At 45.5% G+C, this 19,716-nt stretch overlaps 1 pseudogene; it reads left to right on the top strand.

The window, feature by feature from the left end:
- The first annotated feature begins 408 nt into the window (after positions 1-408).
- The window catches only part of LOC138855398 (cytochrome c oxidase subunit 1-like), a 53,137-nt pseudogene continuing 33,829 nt past the window's right edge, over positions 409-19,716 (top strand).

The following is a 19,716-nucleotide window of genomic DNA, read 5'->3' as shown; positions in this document are numbered from 1 at the left end:
TGCAACCACAAATAGGTGAGTACAAATAGGTGAGTACACACAACAACGAGTCATGGTACGCGACGAGCTGTCAGAGTGGGCGCCTGTGACAAGCAGGGTTCCACAGGGGTCAGTCCTAGGACCTGTGCTGTTCTTGGTATATGTGAACGACATAACGGAAGGGATAGACTCAGAAGTGTCCTTGTTTGCAGATGATGCGAAGTTAATGAGAAGAATCAAATTGGATGAGGATCAGGCAGGACTACAAAGAGACCTGGACAGGCTACAAGCCTGGTCCAGCAACTGGCTCCTTGAATTTAACCCTGCCAATTGCAAAGTATTCGTCTCTCACCCTGCGGGCTGAGAGGACGCTTTCTGAGCCTGCTCTTGCTTACACCTGGTGGCGAACCGTGTACTACAGTACGCAAGATGGCGGATCGTCAAGGTAGAAGAGTAAACACGGTCTGTGTGGAATTTATTCGTGGCTCTCTCAGTGGTGCAACGATGCATGTCTTGTTGCCTACCATCATTCGCGACGTCTATGGCATCCCCACTGAGGAATTATATGGTGTGGCTCTCAATGGGATGTCGAGGTTTTTTGTAAAATTCGCAAATGCCGGCTTTTACTCCAAGATTGTGGAAGCTTTTCAAGAGAGGAAAATGGCGGTGAATTCAGCCATAGAGGTATGTCTGCATGACGTCTCCACATACGTCACCTGGGTCAAAGTAAGGAACGTGCCTTTCGAGGCGGAGGAGTATGTTATTCGGAAAGTTTTTGGTAAATACGGCACGGTACATGCAGCGACCAAGGGAGTATGGAGGGAGGGCCCATACAAGGGGCTCCCGGAAGGCTCCTGCACCCTAAAGATGACATTAAAACAGCCGATTCCATCTTACGTTTATCTAGAGCACTACAGGACCCAAGTTTTTGTTCACTATGCGGGCCAACGTAAGACATGCAGGTTATGCAACTCGTATGACCATATGGCTGCTCAGTGCTCCAGACGCCTGGTTGTACGTATCCAGGAACCTTCTCCTGTGGTCCTAAGAACCGAGGCCTTTGATCTGGAGACTGGTCCCTCGCCTGAACAAGGACCTAAGCTTTGGAGTGAGGAAGTACAACAAGAGGAGATGCGGTCTATGGCGTGCGCCACCCTGTCGGTGGACACTACAAACGTGCCCACGCCACCTGTGGGGCCTACGGAGCCTGTGGGGCTGTCACAGGAAAGTTTGCTGGAGAACGTGCTAAACGATCTCCTGGATGGGGCAGAGCATAGCCCAGACGTTTCACCGGAGAGTCAAGAAGTGGTGAAGGATGATTCGCCAAAGATGGGAGACCTGGACGTGCCTACAATGACACGGATGCATGAGGTGGTGGTGGAAGTTCACCAGGAGGCTTCGTCTGGTGAGGAGATGTGTGTGGAAGTTGGTTCCCGCAAACGGACGGCAGGAGTGTCGGATATGGACGAGGGCCTGACACCGGGACAGCGTCCAGGGAAGAAATTATGGTCGAAAGTGGCTGAGGCGCCTCCTGCAGACGGGGTTGGGGCAAGTGCCCAGCATGTGGGTAGGGCACGGGGGGTGAGGGGGGCCTTGGGAAGTCAAAGGTCAAAGAAGGTCAGTGTAATGTACATGTAGGAACGGGAAAGACCCACAAGCATAGAGGAAAACCTCCTTTTGTGAATTCAAGTGTGTTACCATCAATGTAAATGGTCTGCAGGCAGAGTTTAAGTGTGTGTGGATGGAGTGGTTCTTACCTGGACCTGGAGTTTACCTGGAGAGAGTTCCGGGGGTCAACGCCCCCGCGGCCCGGTCTGAGACCAGGCCTCCTGGTGGATCAGAGCCTGATCAACCAGGCTGTTGCTGCTGGCTGCACGCAAACCAACATACGAGCCACAGCCCGGCTGATCCGGAACTGACTTTAGGTGCTTGTCCAGTGCCAGCTTGAAGACTGCCAGGGGTCTGTTGGTAATCCCCCTTATGTGTGCTGGGAGGCAGTTGAACAGTCTCGGGCCCCTGACACTTATTGTATGGTCTCTTAACGTGCTAGTGACACCCCTGCTTTTCATTGGGGGGATGGTGCATCGTCTGCCAAGTCTTTTGCTTTCGTAGTGGGTGATTTTCGTGTGCAAGTTCGGTACTAGTCCCTCTAGGATTTTCCAGGTGTATATAATCATGTATCTCTCCCTCCTGCGTTCCAGGGAATACAGGTTTAGGAACCTCAAGCGCTCCCAATAATTGCGCAGATATGCTGTGGACGTATGTTTCATACAAGAACACAATTATAAGTTTGGGCGAGAGTTACGGTTAAAAGGCTACCGAATGTATGTTAGCAGTTCTTTAAAATTAAAGGGTGGGGTAGCTATAGCGGTGAAGGAGTCCAGCCCTTGGCGTGTCTTAAGATGGGAGGAGGGGGGAGGTGGGAGGGTGGTGAGGGTAGATGGGTACTGGGGTGAGGTGAGGGTTTGTTTTATTGGTGTTTACATGCCACCGTCATGGGTGGGGATTGGAATTGCGTTATCCGCCATGGCGATGTTGAGCCGTGGGGGGCGGGGTGCGTTTTACCTGTCTTACGGAATCTGCTGGGGGATGCAGGGGTTTATGATGTGGTGGGGCGGTGTGGGTGGGGGGTGGAGCATACGTTCGTTCGTAGGGGCTATGCGGCCCGTCTGGATAGACTTTATGTAACACAAGAGATTAGAGTTGGGCACGTACAGACCTTTGATGTGGGGTTTTCAGATCACCGTGCAGTGCTAGCGGACTTGAACTGGGATGGAATGATCAGGGTTTATCCAGGTTACTGGAAACTGAATGTGCGGCAATTGGAGGGGGAGGGGGATGGGTCAGCTTTTCAGGACTGGTGGAAGAATATTTGGGAAACGCGACGGGCAGGTGAATGTTTGTTGGAATGGTGGGAAATGCGTGCCAAACCTGGAATAGCGAGTTATTATAAGAAGCGGGGAAAAGAGGAGGCGAGGTGGAGGTATGGGCTGCAAAACTATCTGGAGGGGCAGCTAAATGATTACTATGTGGGGGGCGGGAGTAGTAGTCGGTATGACGACATTGAACATCTTCGTAGTCGACTTGCAGAAATTCACAATGAACGTTTCAATGCGGTTAGAGTCAGAGCAGGTATGGAAGAAGTGCTATGGGGTGACAAACCTTCGGGTTGTGTCTTGCGCAAATTTAGGGTCAGGCAACAGGCGACGTCCCTCTTGCAATTGGAAGTATGCACGGGTTTGGGTGGTTACCTGCCGGGTCAAGTACTTCTCACCACGGACAGCATGAGTTTTTATGCTGATCTATGGTTTGGGGAAAAACTACGGAGGGGAGTAGGGGGGGTCCAGGCGGGTGGCCTGGTGAGGAGGGATTTCATTAAAGTTATAAGTGACAGGGATAGAACGGTACTAGAAGGTAGAATTCGAGTGGAGGAGGTAGAGGAGGCGATTTTTAGTATGAGTAAAGGAAAGGCACCAGGTATAGATGGCATTTCGAATGATTTTTATAGGGCGCATTGGGGAAGTATTAAGTATTGTTTGGTTGATGTATTAAATTGCATGCTCACGGAGGGGAGGTTAGGTATGTCACAAAGTACGGGGGTAGTTGTATTGGTGCCCAAAAAGGGAGGGGGGAGGGGTCTGAGTGCATATAGAGTAATATCTCTTATGTGCTCTGACTATAAAATCTTTGCAAAAGTTTTAGGAAACAGAATGAGGAAGGTTATGGGGTCGGTTATTCACGAGGGACAGCTAGGCATACCAGGTAGGAGCATGAGGGACGGACATGTACGTATTCGGGAGTTTTTGGAGGAATGTCAAGGGGAGGGGGTGTCCTCGGGCTTGACTGGCAAAATGCTTATGACTGTGTTGATAGGGATTTATTGAGGCTTATTTTATTGAAGCAGGGTTTTGGGGAGGGGATTGTCAGATGGGTTGATACCTTGTATGTCACGGCTATGGTACGCATACAGGTAAACGGTAAATTGGGGCAGCCGGTCCGTATGGAAAGGGGTTTGAGGCAAGGGTGCCCCCTCTCCCAGCTGCTTTTTGCTTGTATGCAAAACCCCTTTTATGAGCTGGTGGATGGTGGTTTGAGGTGTGGAACGCTGAGCAGTGACCATGCAGCACATGTGGTCGGGTACGTAGATGATACATTCGCTGCCTGACCACGGTGGAGTGCGGTTGTCTCGGCACCCCTCTGCTGTCTTCAGGCGAGCTACCTTAGTTCAGCAACAACCATTGAGTAGTGAGGACGTGCGCTGCTCATTGGGATATCAACATGGCGGAACATACAGTACGGAGAGTGAATACTATCTGCATAGAGCTGGTTCGTGGTACGTTAAGTGGAGATACGATGAACGTCCTTCTCCCTAACATCATCAGGGATACATATGGTATTCCCAACGAGGAATTGTATGGCGTCGCCCTTAATGGTTTAACAAGAATCTTTGTGAAATTTCTACGAGTCGATTACTACACAAGAATTGTCGAGTATTACCAGGAACAACGCATGAGTGTGAATTCAACGATGGATGTTGTGTTACATGACGTCTCTAAGTACTTCACATGGGTGAAGGTACGGAATGTACCCTTCGAGGCTACGGCTTATGGCCTGCAGGAGTTTTTTCGAAGTTATGGGACAGTGCATTCTGCAACAATGGGGGTGTGGAGGGATGGTCCATATGAAGGAATGCCGGAAGGTTCTTACACCCTTAAAATGACCTTAACAAGGCCTATACCATCCTATGTTACGATGATCGGTTGTAGAACACAGGTTTATGTGTACTATGCTGGGCAATGGAAAACATGTCGTCTATGTAGCTCTTATGAGCACATGGCAGCCCAGTGTCCTAGGAGGCGGGCTTCTCGAATTCTCGACACTCCAATTGTGATTCAACAGTCGTGTAATTTGGTGCCTGGCTCTGATGCCTCGGGAGGCCGGAGGAATGACCTTTGGAGCGAAGAGGTCGACCGGGAGGTGGCGGCGGCGGAGACATGTGTCACTCTCCCAGGGGCGTCGGGGGAGTTGAAGGTGACATCTGAGGAGACTTTCGTCCAGGAAGCTTCAACCCAGGATGGGTTATTGGCAGATGTGATCAAGGATTTTTTGGATGAGGAGGAACCCTGTGCAAAAGGTGTCCTCAGTTCATGTGAAGCTGGAACTTTGGAGGGACAACAAATTGTTGAGGAAGACTTGAGTAAGATTGGGCGGGAGCATGTGGTGGCCGTGGAGGTACACCAGGAGGATTTGTCTGAGGGTGATATGTGTGTAAGTGTGAGTTCTAGGAAACGAACTGCGGCATCAGAGATAGATGAGGTCATTACCCCAGGGCAGAGGCCGGGGAAGAAGTCATGGGCAGCGGTTGTGGAGCCGAGGACACATAGTGGTAGAGGTGTGCCTGAGTTGCAAATTGGGAAAGGGAGGGGGGAAGTGACTGCACAGGAAAACTCGAGTGGCAAAGGAACACGTAATATGAAAAGTGCAGTGGGTAAATCCCAGAGGCATAGGGGAAAGCTGCCCCTTCTGTAATTTTCAGATGTGTCACGCTTAATGTTAATGGACTTAAGACTGAGGTCAAGAAAGTTTGGTTGGAGTGGTTTTTAAGGCGGTTTGATGTTGACATATGCTTTTTGCAAGAGCATAATCACAGGGCTGGTAGTGTGTTGAGGGTGAAAGGATATCGGATGTATGTAACCAGTGGTTTGCAATTGAAAGGTGGGGTAGCAGTTGCGGTAAAGGAGACCAGCCCCTTGCGTGTCATCGGTTGGGAAGAGGGGGGGGTGGGAGGATCGTGAGGGTGGATGGCGTCTGGGGTGAGAGACGAGTCAGTTTCGTGGGAGTTTACATGCCAGCAACTAGTAATATCAGGGTAAAAGTAGATTTTGTCAGAGAGGTATTGCTGTATCACTTGAGAGGTTTGCCTGCTATAACAGTAATAGGAGGTGATTGGAATTGTGTGATTAGGAGTGGTGATGTCGAACCGAGAGGGGCGGGTTGTGTGCTGAGTGTGCTGAGGGATGTATTGCGAGATATTGGGGTTGTTGATGTGGTGGGGAGGGGGGGTTACCTAGTGGAGCATACGTTCGTCCGTAGGGGATATGAAGCGCGATTAGACAGAATTTATATTAAGCAGGGTATAGATGTTGTGAGGGTGCAAACCTTCGATGTGGGGTTTTCTGATCACAGAGCGGTAATAGCAGATTTGATGTGGGATGGAGTGGTGCGTATTTATTCTGGGTACTGGAAATTAAATGTAAGGCTTCTTAAGGAGGAGGGGGAGGGGCCTTTTTTCAGTGATTGGTGGTTGCCTTTTTGGGAGGCTAGGAACAGGGAGATAGATCTGTTAGATTGGTGGGAAATGCAGGCAAAACCTGGAATAGCGAATTTTTTTAAGGCTAGGGGACGAGAGGAGGCGAGGTGGCGTTTTGGGTTGCAAAATTATCTGGAGGGACAGTTGCAAGATTGTTATGTTGGGGGAGGTGGTAGGAGGGATGATATGGACAGACTGCAGAGTAGAATAGCTGAATTACACAATGATAGGTTTGATGCAATTAGGGTTAGGGCGGGGTTAGAGGATGTTTTGTGGGGTGATAAACCGTCTGGGTATGTTTTACGTAAATTTCGGGACCGACAGAGTGTAACCACCATTCTACAATTGGAGACAAGCCCTGGGGTGGGAGGGTATCCAGTGGGTCGAGTCCTATCCAATACGGAAAGTATGAGTCTCTATGCTGATAGTTGGTTTAGAGAGAAATGGAGTTGGAGGGAGGGGGGTTCCTGGGAGGGTATTTTTGAAGGGGGGTTCCATAGCGTTTTAAGTGAGCAGGATAGAGTGGGGTTGGAGGTTGGTATAAGTGAGGTTGAGGTGGAAGAGGCAGTTTTCGGGATGAGTACCGGGAAAACACCAGGGATAGACGGTATACCAAATGATTTTTATAGAGCACATTGGGGGTGTATTAGGCAGTGTTTTGTTAGGCTATTGGACCATATGTTAACTAGTGGGAAGTTGGGCATATCGCAAAGTACGGGTGTCATAGTTTTGGTGCCAAAGAAGGGGAGGGGGTAGAGAGTTGAGTGCTTACCGTGCAATATCTTTGATGTGCGCTGATTACAAGGTTTTTGCGAAAATTTTGGGTAATAGACTGAAGAAGGTCATGGGGTCGGTGATACATGGGGGACAGTTTGGTATCCCGGGGAGGAGTATGCGGGTAGGTCATGGTCGTATTCGGGATTTCCTTGAGGGTAGTAATAAGGGAGGTATTCTAGGTCTGGATTGGGAGAAAGCTTATGATTATGTGGATAGGGAATTTTTGATTGAGAGTATGGTGAGAATGGGTTTTGGAGGGAGGGTGGTTGGATGGGTGAGGACTTTGTATGAGAATGCATCAATGAGAGTACAGGTAAATGGGAGGTTGGGTAGTTCAGTAAGCATGGGAAGGGGTTTAAGGCAGGGGTGTCCACTCTCCCAAATACTCTTTGCATGTATGCAGAATCCTTTCTATGTTCTGGTTGATGGTGGGATGGGAAGGTTGGGGGAGAGTGGAGGATATTGTGGGAATATTGTTGGTTATGTAGATGATACAACTGTTTTACTTAATGAGATTGAAGATTTAAGAAAAGTGGGAAGGGTAATTGAGATTTTTGGGAATGCTACTGGGATGAGAGTTAATAAGCAGAAATCACGGTTGTTGGAGGTAGGCGCTTGGGTAGGAGGGACCTTGGGGGAGGAGTTTGGTTGGATAACTGTAGATAGGCTAAAGATTTGTGGGATTTTGTTTTTGGCAGATGCACAGGAGAGCAGGAGGGTTAATTCAGAAATGGTAATGGACAGAGCTTTGAGTAGGCTGAGGGGTCTAAGGGCCGGGGATGTAACCTTGCATCAAAGGGTTGTGGTGGTAAATACGCTGATTTATAGTAAGGTGTGGGGAGTGGCGGAAATTTACCCATTAAGAAGTCAGGATATTATGGAAATGCAAAGAAGGGTCTTAAGGTATGTGTGGGGCTATGGGAGGGCGTGGTTGGGCAAAGATGTAGTAATGACTGCGGTAAGGCAGGGAGGACTGGGATTGATTGCATTAGGGTCTAGGGTGAAGGCGCTATATGTGAAGCAGAGGTATATTCGGGCAGCGGGGGAAAGGGGTCTTCGGGTGGGGGAGGTGATGGGGGATATCCGCAAATGGTGGGGTGGCAGGGACTTAGTGGAGTGTGAAGACATGTTGCGGTTTATGTTAAAGGTATGCAATGTTAAAAAACTCAAGGTAAAACGGTTAGTGGGTGTGGGTCGTCGTCAGGAATTAATGCAAGGGATGGCAGTGTATCCCACATATGATTGGAGAGTGATATGGGTGGAATTTAGTAAATTAAGAATACCGGCAAGAGCGAGGGAATTAGTATATAGATTTCTTATGGGGACGTTAGCATCGAAAGAGGTGCTAAGACGAATGGGTTTTGTGAAAGAGGCGTCATGCGCTTTTTGTGGGGAAGTTGAAACGGCTTTTCATGTAGTATATTTTTGTTCTGCATTGGAGGTGGTAAGATTGTGGTTGAAGAGGGTTTTCTTTTTATTGGGGGGGGGGGGAAAGATATCACCCCTTAGGGCTTTAATGTTAGATATGGAAGGGGTACCCAAAGAGGTGAGAAGGGCTATCAGATATGTAATAGTTGATTACTTGTATGTTTCTTGGGGGATGAGGGAGGTGGAGGGGAACATTAGGATAAAAGCGTTGGCGGCGAGTTTTTATAGGACAGCATGTAGGAACAAACAATTATATGGGGGAAGGTGGGTAATTAGTTTTCCGGAGGGATATCGTGGACTTACTGTTGAACGTTACTCCGTTTGAGTATGGGGTGAGAGGCAAGGGGTTGGTCTCTTCAGTGGTGCGCCCTCTTGGTGTGATTGGAAGCCTGGTGAGGTATGGTTGATTGGTTTGCAAGGTGGTTGATGTGGGTAAAGTTTATTGTAGGAGTATGTAGACCTTATGAATTTTTGTAAAATCACAGAGTCAAAAGTTGTATGTGATTTTCGGTTTTTTCCCTTATTGTTATAAGAATCATTTTATATAGGAGGTTTATATTTATATGTATAATGTGAGGTTATGTCTTATATATTTTTAATCTGAAGATAGATTTAGCCTTGTCATACACCTCTTTTTTTATTATTGTATTGAATATGTACATTATGCACTATGTACGAAAATATATAAGTATTTGATGGGGTTTATATATACCCTTTTTTTGTATGGAAGGTCCTATTATATATTGAGTGTTAATCAGTAACATTAACTTTGTGTATGTGTAGGGTGTTTGGGGGAACCAATGTCTTTGGTATAGTTCTATCATAGATTGTAATATTTAGTTTATTTGCAGACAAGTCATTTAGCGATTTATTTCTATGTATGATTTAGTTTGTTCTTATGAATAAGTGCACATACACGTATGTGTATATGCATGCGTATATGTATACATATATGATTGCAGGACTCGTTCCTACATGTCTTATAATGACCCTGACTGTTTTTGTTTGGAAGTCTGCTGGTTGGGTTATTTTAGTAGAAATTGTTTTCAGTGACCATTCATTAGGGAAATTAATGTATGTTATTTAGAATGGGGACTGTACATACGGGGGGGGGGGGTAGAAGTGTCAGCTGTGTCGGCACTGGCAATAATGAGTATTGTAAAGGAGGGTTTGAAGATTTTGTGGATTAATAATATATAAATAACAAAATGGAAAAAATAATGCAGATTGTATATTGTTTTTATCTTGTGTAATCTTACTTTAGTTACATTTGTAATGTATAAAGGGACAGTTGTGACAACACAACGTTAATCGTCTGTGTTCATTTAGACAATGAGATTTATAATTTTGAGTAAGAACTGATACTGTGTTCTTTTATCTATTTAATGTATTGTGTTGTTTTAAATAAAAATATAAAAAAAACGTAGATGATACCACAATTTTTTTTTTTTTATATTTTATTTAGAAAACACAATACATATTTAAATGTATGCTATGCATGCGTTACATAAACTAAGACATGTTATCCATTAAAAATGAAACAACAATTCCACGTTCTACACGAAGGCAACCCACACCCGAACATACAGGTGGATTTAATAAATTCATAAATACTACCTATATAATCCAAAGAATATCACACGTATTTACAAGGACGTATAAGTGATTAATAATAAGAACTATACTGGATATTAACAAAAATTCCTCTACCACACAATCCCAGTACTTAAATAAACCGTTACCCGTAGGTGTATTACCACCATTTACACATCCAACAACATGACCTACCAAACCCCCTTTTAACAATAATTAATAATGCCAGTGCATACAAAAAATATATGCATGCACCGTTTTGAGAAAAAACCCTTAAGTAACCTAACAATCACGGTATGCCCTTACCTCATTAAACCTTAATGAGAATTACAGAATTTGGTTATGCATAAACCACAACAAAAATATAAAAGTACATAGCAACCCAGATATGTACATTATGTTACCATACACACACACTTGTATAATTGGAAGAATATACACCCACAATATCTAATATCAATAATAATAAAACAACAACAAAGAAATTCAAACTGTCAGAACATCATTGTATGACATGGATTTTACACATAAAATTAAAGAATACACTTCATGTTACCTCAACTTTAAACAACCTATGTAAATATTTAATATAAACCAAGACTATAATTATCATTGAAACATATCAAATGGGTTCTCCCCTCACAAGGACGGGGCGAATAATAAAAAGAAACCCCTTCATGAAATACCAAACAGGTACACCCCTACCACTAACTAACTCCTAGCTTAAGATCAAACTTGTTAATAACTGAACACAAAATCCTAATCTCCCTATCTGAAACACAATTAAACATCCTTGACAGTCATATTCGTCACATTAACGTGTGCAAAGATATTACAATCCTTCTTCTATAAAGAAGTACCGTTATAAAGGAAATACTTGTATACTAATTATATCTAAAGAAAAGCTAATCCACAAGGGCAATATGGGAAGTACTTGCAGCTACATGTTAAAACTACAAAATAAGCATCATTCTATACTAACGTACTTGACTACAGTGTTCCTTGCTTTATTTTATATTTTAAAACCCTTCTCAATGTTAATAAAAAGAATTACTGCTATTCACTGGCAATATCATTTTTGCACGTGTTCAGTACTACTTGACCTAAAAAGCCATAACAGCCACTTAAGCCACCTCTCCTCGATAGTGAATGCAATAATATACCCAACCAAAATATGCAATGCAAGGCAATCCATGTATGACTATGTATCCAAGGTACTGATCGCCGATATCAAATATCTCTGCAGGAACATAACCATTTCATAAATATATGCTCTCACTATCTCACCCCCACACCACCTTCCACACTGCTAGCCTAACCTTACACCCCCCCCCCTCACAATAAAAGAGACTCTACCCTTGCCCCCCCCCCTGTTCCCTTAGAAGCTGTGCTACAGTAAAATTACGATAACCTATCGAAAAACTTGATTCCCATTTCCCCCCATATATTAACCTATTCCTACACCTTGTCCTATAAAACCGCGCTGCTAACGCTTTTATCCTCAACTGCCCTGAAATCTGCCTCATACCCCAAGAAACATGCAAATAATCTGCCATAACATACATCAAAGCCCTGCCCACTTCGCTTGCTACCCCACTAACATCCATCGACAACGATCTAAGAAAAGACCAACTCCCCCCCCCCAACAGCCTAATAACCCCCGCCATCCAGACTCTCACCACTTCCAAAGATGAACAAAAATATACCACATGATATGCCGTCTCCTCCTCCCCACAGAATAAACATGTTGCCTCTCTAACCAACCCCATCTTATGCAACATATACTTAGATGCCACCACACCCATTAGAAAACGGTACACCAACTCCCTAACCCTTGCTGGTATCCTAAGCTTCCTGAACTCCCTCCATATGACCCTCCAGTTATACATGGGGTATACTGCGGCCCCCTGCAATACACCCCTTCCCCACACCACACCCACCACTGCGTTTACCTTCAACCTTTTTACCTGCCCCACTGCCAACATGAATCTTATTACATCTTCACACTTTCTCAAATCCCTACCACTCCACCAGTTTCTAGCATCCCTCATCACCCTATCCACCCTAACACCCCCCTCCCCCCCCCCACCCTTAGATACCTCTGCTTAATATATAATACCATTACCCTAGGCCCTAAGGCCAACAAACCTAGTCCCCCCCTTTTCACCTCCGTCATGACCACATCTTTGGACAACCAGGCCCTCCCAAACCCCCACACAAACCTCAACACCCTCCTCTGTATTTCCTGTATATCCTGCACCCCCAAAGGGAACACCTCCGCTACACCCCAGACCTTACTATACACCACCGAGTTAATTACCAACGCCCTCTGCTGTAACGCCACTTCACTGGCCCTCAAACCTTTTAACTTGCCTATAACCCTACTCGTGACTGCTTCTGAGTTAATCCTCCTACATTCCTGCAATTGCCTCATATACCATATCCCACACACCCTAATTCTGTCACAAACCGTCCATCCCATTTCCTCCCCCAATCTCCCCCCAACCCATGTTCCTACTTCCAATAACCTAGACTTTGCTAAATTAACTACCATTCCTGAAACACTCCCAAAACTCCTAATGACCTCTCCCACCCTTCGTAAAGCCTCCCCACTCATAACTAACACAGTTGTATCATCCACATAACCTACTATGCCCCCCATACTTCCCCCCCCCACCTCCCGCAATGCGTCGTCCACAGCCTCAAAAAAAGGATGTTGCACGCATGCAAAGAGCAACTGTGACAGCGGGCAACCCTGCCTTAATCCCTGTTCCATCATCACCGCCCCCCCCAGCTTACCATTAACCTGCACCCTCATGACAGCCCCCTCATACAGAATGCGCACCCACCTCACGACCCCCCCTCCAAAACCCAATTTTTCCAAACAGCCCCACAAAAAGTCCCTCTTCACGCAGTCATATGCCTGAGCCCAATCCAACCCAAGGACGCCCCCTCCCTGACAGTTCTCTATAAAATCCCTTATCACACTGTGCCCATTCTTCATAGTCCGTCCCGGAATCCCATACTGACCCCCATGTACGCTACTCCCAATTACCTTCTTTAACCTGTTCCCCAATACCTTCGCAAAAATTTTGTAATCCGTACACATTAACGACAACGGACGATAATCTCCCAAACCCTTCTCCTCTCCTCCCTTCTTTGGCACCAAGACAACGACCCCAGTTCTCTGTGTTTGCGCCATTCTGCCCCATTTCAACATATAATTCAGAACCGCCACTAGGCATTCCCTCAGTACCTCCCAATGTGCTTTGTAAAAATCATTAGATAACCCATCTATTCCCGGTGCCTTCCCCTGACTCAACCCATTCACCACTTCCCCCACCTCTTCCCCCGTAATGCCTCCCTCCAACTCCCGATCCCCCTGCCCCATACCCTGCGAAACCCTCATCCCTCTAAATGTTTCTAACCCACCCACCCCTCCCCTTCTCTTCCATTTCTCCGTAAACCAATAATCAGCATACCTACTGATAGAATCTGTGTCAGTGAGGCCCTGTCCCCTCACATAACCCTCCCCACCCTCCACAACAATATGCGCCACGGTATTCCTCAACTGTCTGTCCTTGAATTTTCTGAGAACATACCCGGTTGGCTTATCACCTTTTAGTACGTCCTCCAATCCTGCCCTGACCCTGAGTGCATCAAAACGTTCATTATGCATCTCTACTAAACGACTCCTAAGTTCCCCCATATCTCCTTCCACTCCCTCCCTACCCCCCCCCCCGCATAACAATCATTCAACTGACCCTCTAAATAATTCTGCAATCCAAACCTCCAGCGTGCCCGTTCCCTGCCCCTCTTCCTAAAAAATTCTACAATTTTCACCTTTGCCTGCAACTCCCACCAATCTAGCAAATCCACCTCCTCATCCCTAGCCTCCCAAAAGCCTTTCCACCATGACTGAAAAGACCGACCTTGATCCTCCTCCTGTAAAAGCCTCACATTTAATTTCCAATAGCTCTGATATATTCTCGGAATACCATCCACCCTAAGGTCAGCCAACACTGCTCTGTGATCTGATAAACCCACGTCTACTGTTCTAACTCTCTCCACTCCTATCCCCTGCCTCACATAAATCCTATCCAACCTTGCCTCATAACTCCCCTGTACATAGGTATGCTCAACCTGATACCCCCCCCTGCCAACCACATCTACCACCCCGACATCGCACAAAGCATCCCTTAAGACACCCAACACGCACCCCGCCCCCCTAGGTACTACGTCTACATGCCTAATCACACAATTCCAATCACCTCCAATTATCGCTATGGCAGGTAAACCCCTGAGATAATATAACAAAACGTCACGAACAAAATCTGATTTTATCCTTACATTACCAATCGCAGGCATATAAACTCCCACAAAACATACCCTACTCTGCCCCCACCACCCATCCACCCAAACAACCCTCCCCCCACCCCCCTCCTCCCACCCCATGACTCGCAATGGACTGGTCTCCTTTACTAAAACAGCCACTCCGCCCTTTAAAAGCGTTGCCATGCTTACAAACAACTTATATCCTCTCAATCTCAACTCACTACCTGACTTATAGTTATGCTCCTGTAGGAAACAAACATCAACGTCGTACCTTTTGAGGAACCACTCCAACCAGACCCTTTTTACCTCAGTTTTTAGGCCATTAGCATTTATCGTTACACACCTGAATGGTCAGGGAGAGGCGGCTTACCTCTGTGTCGCTGTGGCTTGCTCACACTTCCCTTCAAGCTGCTCACACTTTCCTTATTACTCTTTTTAATAGGACCCCCTACCCCCCCTTGTCTCTCCCCCGATTTTCCCTGTACTCCCCCCCCCTGTAGGGGATTTGCGGACCACCTCTGCCCATGCCTTCTTACCTGGTCTTTGCCCAGGTGTTAAAACATCATCTAATTCAGTCAACCCCACTGGCCTCTTCCTAGAGCTGCCTACCAAAGCCACCTCTTCCTCAGGTACATCCTCCCTGTGTACCTCTGCCACTACAAGTATATCCTTTCCAGTATTCCCTGCTACTTCCGACTTCTCACTCAGCCCTTGCAATTGCTGCGTTTCACTGGTCCGTCCATCCATGTCCTCTCCTACCACGGCCTCCTCCAAGAATTCCTGGAGCACTGACTCCAAGGACACCTCCTGTGTCGACTCCCCCACTTCCTCCACCACCACAGGCGTTGGAGTAGGAACTCCCTCCTCCACCGGGAGTGTGACACACGTCCCCATCTGTTCACCCTCCTTCTCCACCTCCTCACTCCATAGAGGAGTCCCAGTCTTCGCCGCCGCCACCACACTCGTTTGCTGGACGTCCTCCACCGGGGCTGACACCCCCGGGGCAACTCTACGTGCACATTGCGCCGCTATATGATCATAAGAGCCGCAAAGACGACACGTTCTCCTTTGCCCCACATACGACACATATACCTGATTTCTGGTGCCTGTCAACATGACATACGAAGGTATAGGCGTCTTGAGGGTCATCTTGATGTTGTATGACCCTTCCGGGAGGCCCTCATATGGTCCATCCCTCCATACCCCACCTCTGGCTTCATGAATGACTCCATACTTGCTAAAAACTTCCATTATACCAAACTTAGTTGCCTCAAAGGGTACATTCCTCACTCGTACCCACGTATAGTAAGTAGACACGTCATGCAAGCACACATCCATCGTCGAGTTGAGGCACATTCGGCGTTCCTGGTACTCCTCCACCACACTGCTGTAGTAGCTAGTCCTCAGGAACTTCACAAATACTCGTTTCACCCCATTAAGGGCCACACCATACAGTTCCTCGTTAGGGTCTCTTGGCTTTGGGACCATGGGTGAAGGCTCTCTATGTAAAGCAGCGGTTCCTCAGGGCGGGCGGTGAGAAGGGCATCCGGGTGGGTCGGGTAATGATCGAAATGCGTAAATGGTGGAGTGGCAGGGGATTAATCGAGTGTGAGGACATGCTGCGTTTGTTGTTGAAGTTGAGAAATGCGCAACGGATCCGGGTGGGGCAAATGGTCAGCATATGTTGTCGTAGGGAAATTGTACAGGGATGGTCTGCTTTTCCGCTGTATAATTGGGGGGAAATATGGGATGGATTTTGTAAACTTAAGTTGGCACCAAGGGTTCGTGAATTGGTGTACAGATTTGTCATGGGGATTTTAGCATCAAAATCGGTCTTACATAGGATGGGTTTGGTAAGGGAGGCGGATTGCTTGCGTTGCGGTCTCGAAGAAACAGCTTTTCATGCTGTCTACTTTTGTGATACCTTGGACAAAGTTCGTTCGTGGCTGGGGCGGGTTTTAGATTTTCTTAGTGGGGGAAGTATTTCAACCTTACGGGCCTTAACATTGGACGTTAGCGGAGTTTCAAGTGAGGTACGAAGAGCAATAATGTACGTGGTGGCTGATTTCCTCTTTATCTCGTGGGGTATGCGGGAAACCGGGGGATCAGTTAGGATCAGGGCAATTGCGGCAGGTATCTACAGAACGTATTGCAGAAATAAACTCATATATGGTAGAAGTTGGGATAATAGTTTTCCTGCAAAGTATCGAAGTCTTACTGTTAAAATGTTGCTGCAACTGCGGGTGGGGTAAGGCAACGGGGGGCTGGACTTCCCCCCGTGGTAGCACCAAACGGTATGTTAGAGACTTCAGGGTAGAGGGTGGGGTTTAGGGAGTGACGTGTATGTATTATGAATGGTTCCGTGCGTCTGTGTGTGTATGGTTGTGGCGTTGTGTGGCACTGAGATCTTGGATTAATCATAAAATGGTCATACATTTTGATAATACAGATAAAAAGCAATATTCAGTATATGTTCCAGCCTCTAACAAGACTGAATTGGTTCTGATTATGGCCGGGGTTTGGTGAAGTATGTTGGGTCTTTCCTGGAATTCCCGTTAGGTTTAGTTTAGTCTTTTGTAAGCGGACGCCACGCTGATGTCACCGCTAAAAGTACAACGTTATACTGGCCTTTAAGGGGAATGTTCATAAGCAGACCTTTTGGTGATGATTGTAAACTTTTGATGAAGGGCAAAAAGTGTCATTTGCCTGAGATTGTTTTTGTATATGTAGTAGCGGTCTCCGCTGTGAGGGGGGAGGTTGAGATGTATAATGTCCTATATTGTAATCTATGGATATTCAAGTTCCTTGGACAGCAGCTTTTGTGGGATGTTATTCCCACACCCAGTGATATCACATGTATTTTTTTTATTTCATTTATGGTGCATAATAGTCAGTTAATGTTCATTTAAGCACCTTTACTAATATCACTGTATACAGGCAAGGTATACTTTTTGTGGGTTTATAATTAGTTTGAGTAACTAAATATGGGATTGGTCGGGGTATTAAGAGTCTTAGTGTTTCCTCATATGTAATCATACATGCTAGATCTGTGAAAGTCTTATGTTAATTATTAAAGGGTTTTTTGCAAGTTTTGATTCCTTTTTCAATATATGCTAAACCAAAAATAAAGAACAGCATGTGTAAATTTCAAGAGTCATGTAGGTTTCTGATAGTTATTTTGTATAACCTAGTACCATTGAGTGTACAATATATTAGTTTATATGATATTGTTTTTGTATATAAAATTTTTATATAATCATAGTGCCATGGAGTGTGCAATGTATTAGTTTATATGAAATTGTTTTTGTATATAAAATTTCATATATAAAATGAATAAGACTGTCAGGTTTTGGTATATAGCTATTTTGTGGTTAAGATATGTTCCGGTAGTTCTCTGTTTAGTTATATGATGTCTTATTATATAAAGTTTCCATGTATACTGTATTTTAAATAAAATATAAAAAAAAATTGCAAAGTCATGAAGATTGGGGAAGGGCAAAGAAGACCACAGACACAATATAGTTTAGATGGCCAAAAACTGCAAACCTCACTCAAGGAAAAAGATCTGGGGGTGAGTATAACACCGAGCATATCTCCTGAGGCGCACATCAATCAGATAACTGCTGCAGCATATGGGCGCCTGGCAAACCTACGGACAGCGTTCTGATACCTCAGTAAGGATTCGTTTAAGACTCTGTATTCCATTTACGTCAGGCCCATACTGGAGTATGCAGCACCAGTTTGGAACCCACACCTAGTCAATGTGAGGGAAAAGTTCAATAGATAGGAGTAGAGAGGGTATATATATATATATATTAACAATAATTTCATTGCCGGCTACTCGTTAAGGTAGGGTCAGTCTAGCTCCCGATATTCCCACCTTTTCTCCCCCAACCCCTAAATTGATAGTTTGTCTGCCGGCTACTAGTTAAGGTAGGGTAAGTCAAGCTCCCGTTTTTCCCGCTTTTTCTCCCCCTCCCTGAAAGTGATAGTTTGACTGCCGGCTGCTTGTTAAGGTAGGGTTAGTCTAGCTCCCGCTATCCCTTCCCCTCCCTCTCCCCCCCCCGAAGGTGACGTGTGGGGCTCTGGTCAAACAGTAAATCACTAGACTCACAGCTCCCAACTCTACTGTAAGTACATGCCTGCCTTGTATTCTAGTGGATTTATTGGTTGAAAGCTTCACTTTTGATCAATAATAAACTTAGTCTTTTCAGTCTTGCTCTATGTTGACTGTTGTAATAATCACCACATCTTTTAAGTATCATACTTGCCATGGAGAGTGATTTTTTAAGCAGTGGGTAACCTGTCTATCTTTCCAGCTTCGATGTCAGAGAGGGTCACCTGGCAATCAACGAGCAGAAATGATGGAGAAGGACTAACGTCCAGAGACTTCGCCAATTTGATCTCACTACCTGTGCACCTGTATGAAATTGCAGGACGTAACTCCACAGCATTGCAGCGGTAAAGAACCTGCTTTCCTGTCATCGGGATATTATACTCACTGGTATACTGTGAAGAACTAGCCAGTGGATGGTCACCAACACCTGCGAACCCCTCCCCCCCCCACATCAGCAACGGCTACGATTTCAACAAGCAGTGTCACCAACACCAGACACCCAATTAAATTAGCGTTGAATTCAGTTATCATTTATATTTTTCATTTTTCATTTTCTTTAATGTAGGATTAATATTTCATATTTAAGTGTTTTACATTTTATATTTTCTATATAATAAAGTGTTTATGTTTGTCTGTTATTATTTCTTTTTCTATTCACTAATTTTCCTGAGGAGGAGCCAGCCTGGGTAATACTGACTGAAGTTGTTACAGGGCTGAGTAAGCCTTCACAAGTGGCGACCTTGCCAGGATTAACGCTACTGAATCAAGATTCAACTCCATCTGGAATCTACCATTGGACCTTCAACACTGCATACCACAGACGGTTACCACCAGCCATGAGTAATCATTCTCTATGGTAGGACTACAGTACAGGTATTTGAAAGATTTGGTGATTGTTATAGTCTCAATTTATTGTAAGTCAAGTCAGGCAGGATATAATATTTAATTCTGCCACCTAATTGTATATGTAGCTTGAAACACTTTGGAGGATTAGACTCTAGGGACCCGAGATTTTCCAGTGACAACTTGTTTCATTGAGCTTTTCATTGTATCAAGGGAACTGTCATAGGACACTCTTGATTTGTTGGTGAGAAGATTGGATGGTCAAGGGACCCCATTCTACTTACTGTTTGCTCAGAGCCGGCATAGAACCCTTCGTTTTCGTTAAAGCATATTG

Source organism: Cherax quadricarinatus, chromosome 92, assembly GCF_038502225.1.
Source record: "Cherax quadricarinatus isolate ZL_2023a chromosome 92, ASM3850222v1, whole genome shotgun sequence".
NCBI lineage: Eukaryota > Metazoa > Arthropoda > Malacostraca > Decapoda > Parastacidae > Cherax > Cherax quadricarinatus.
Note: the sequence above shows the minus strand (reverse complement) of the source record. Positions and strands in the feature narration are given on the sequence as shown.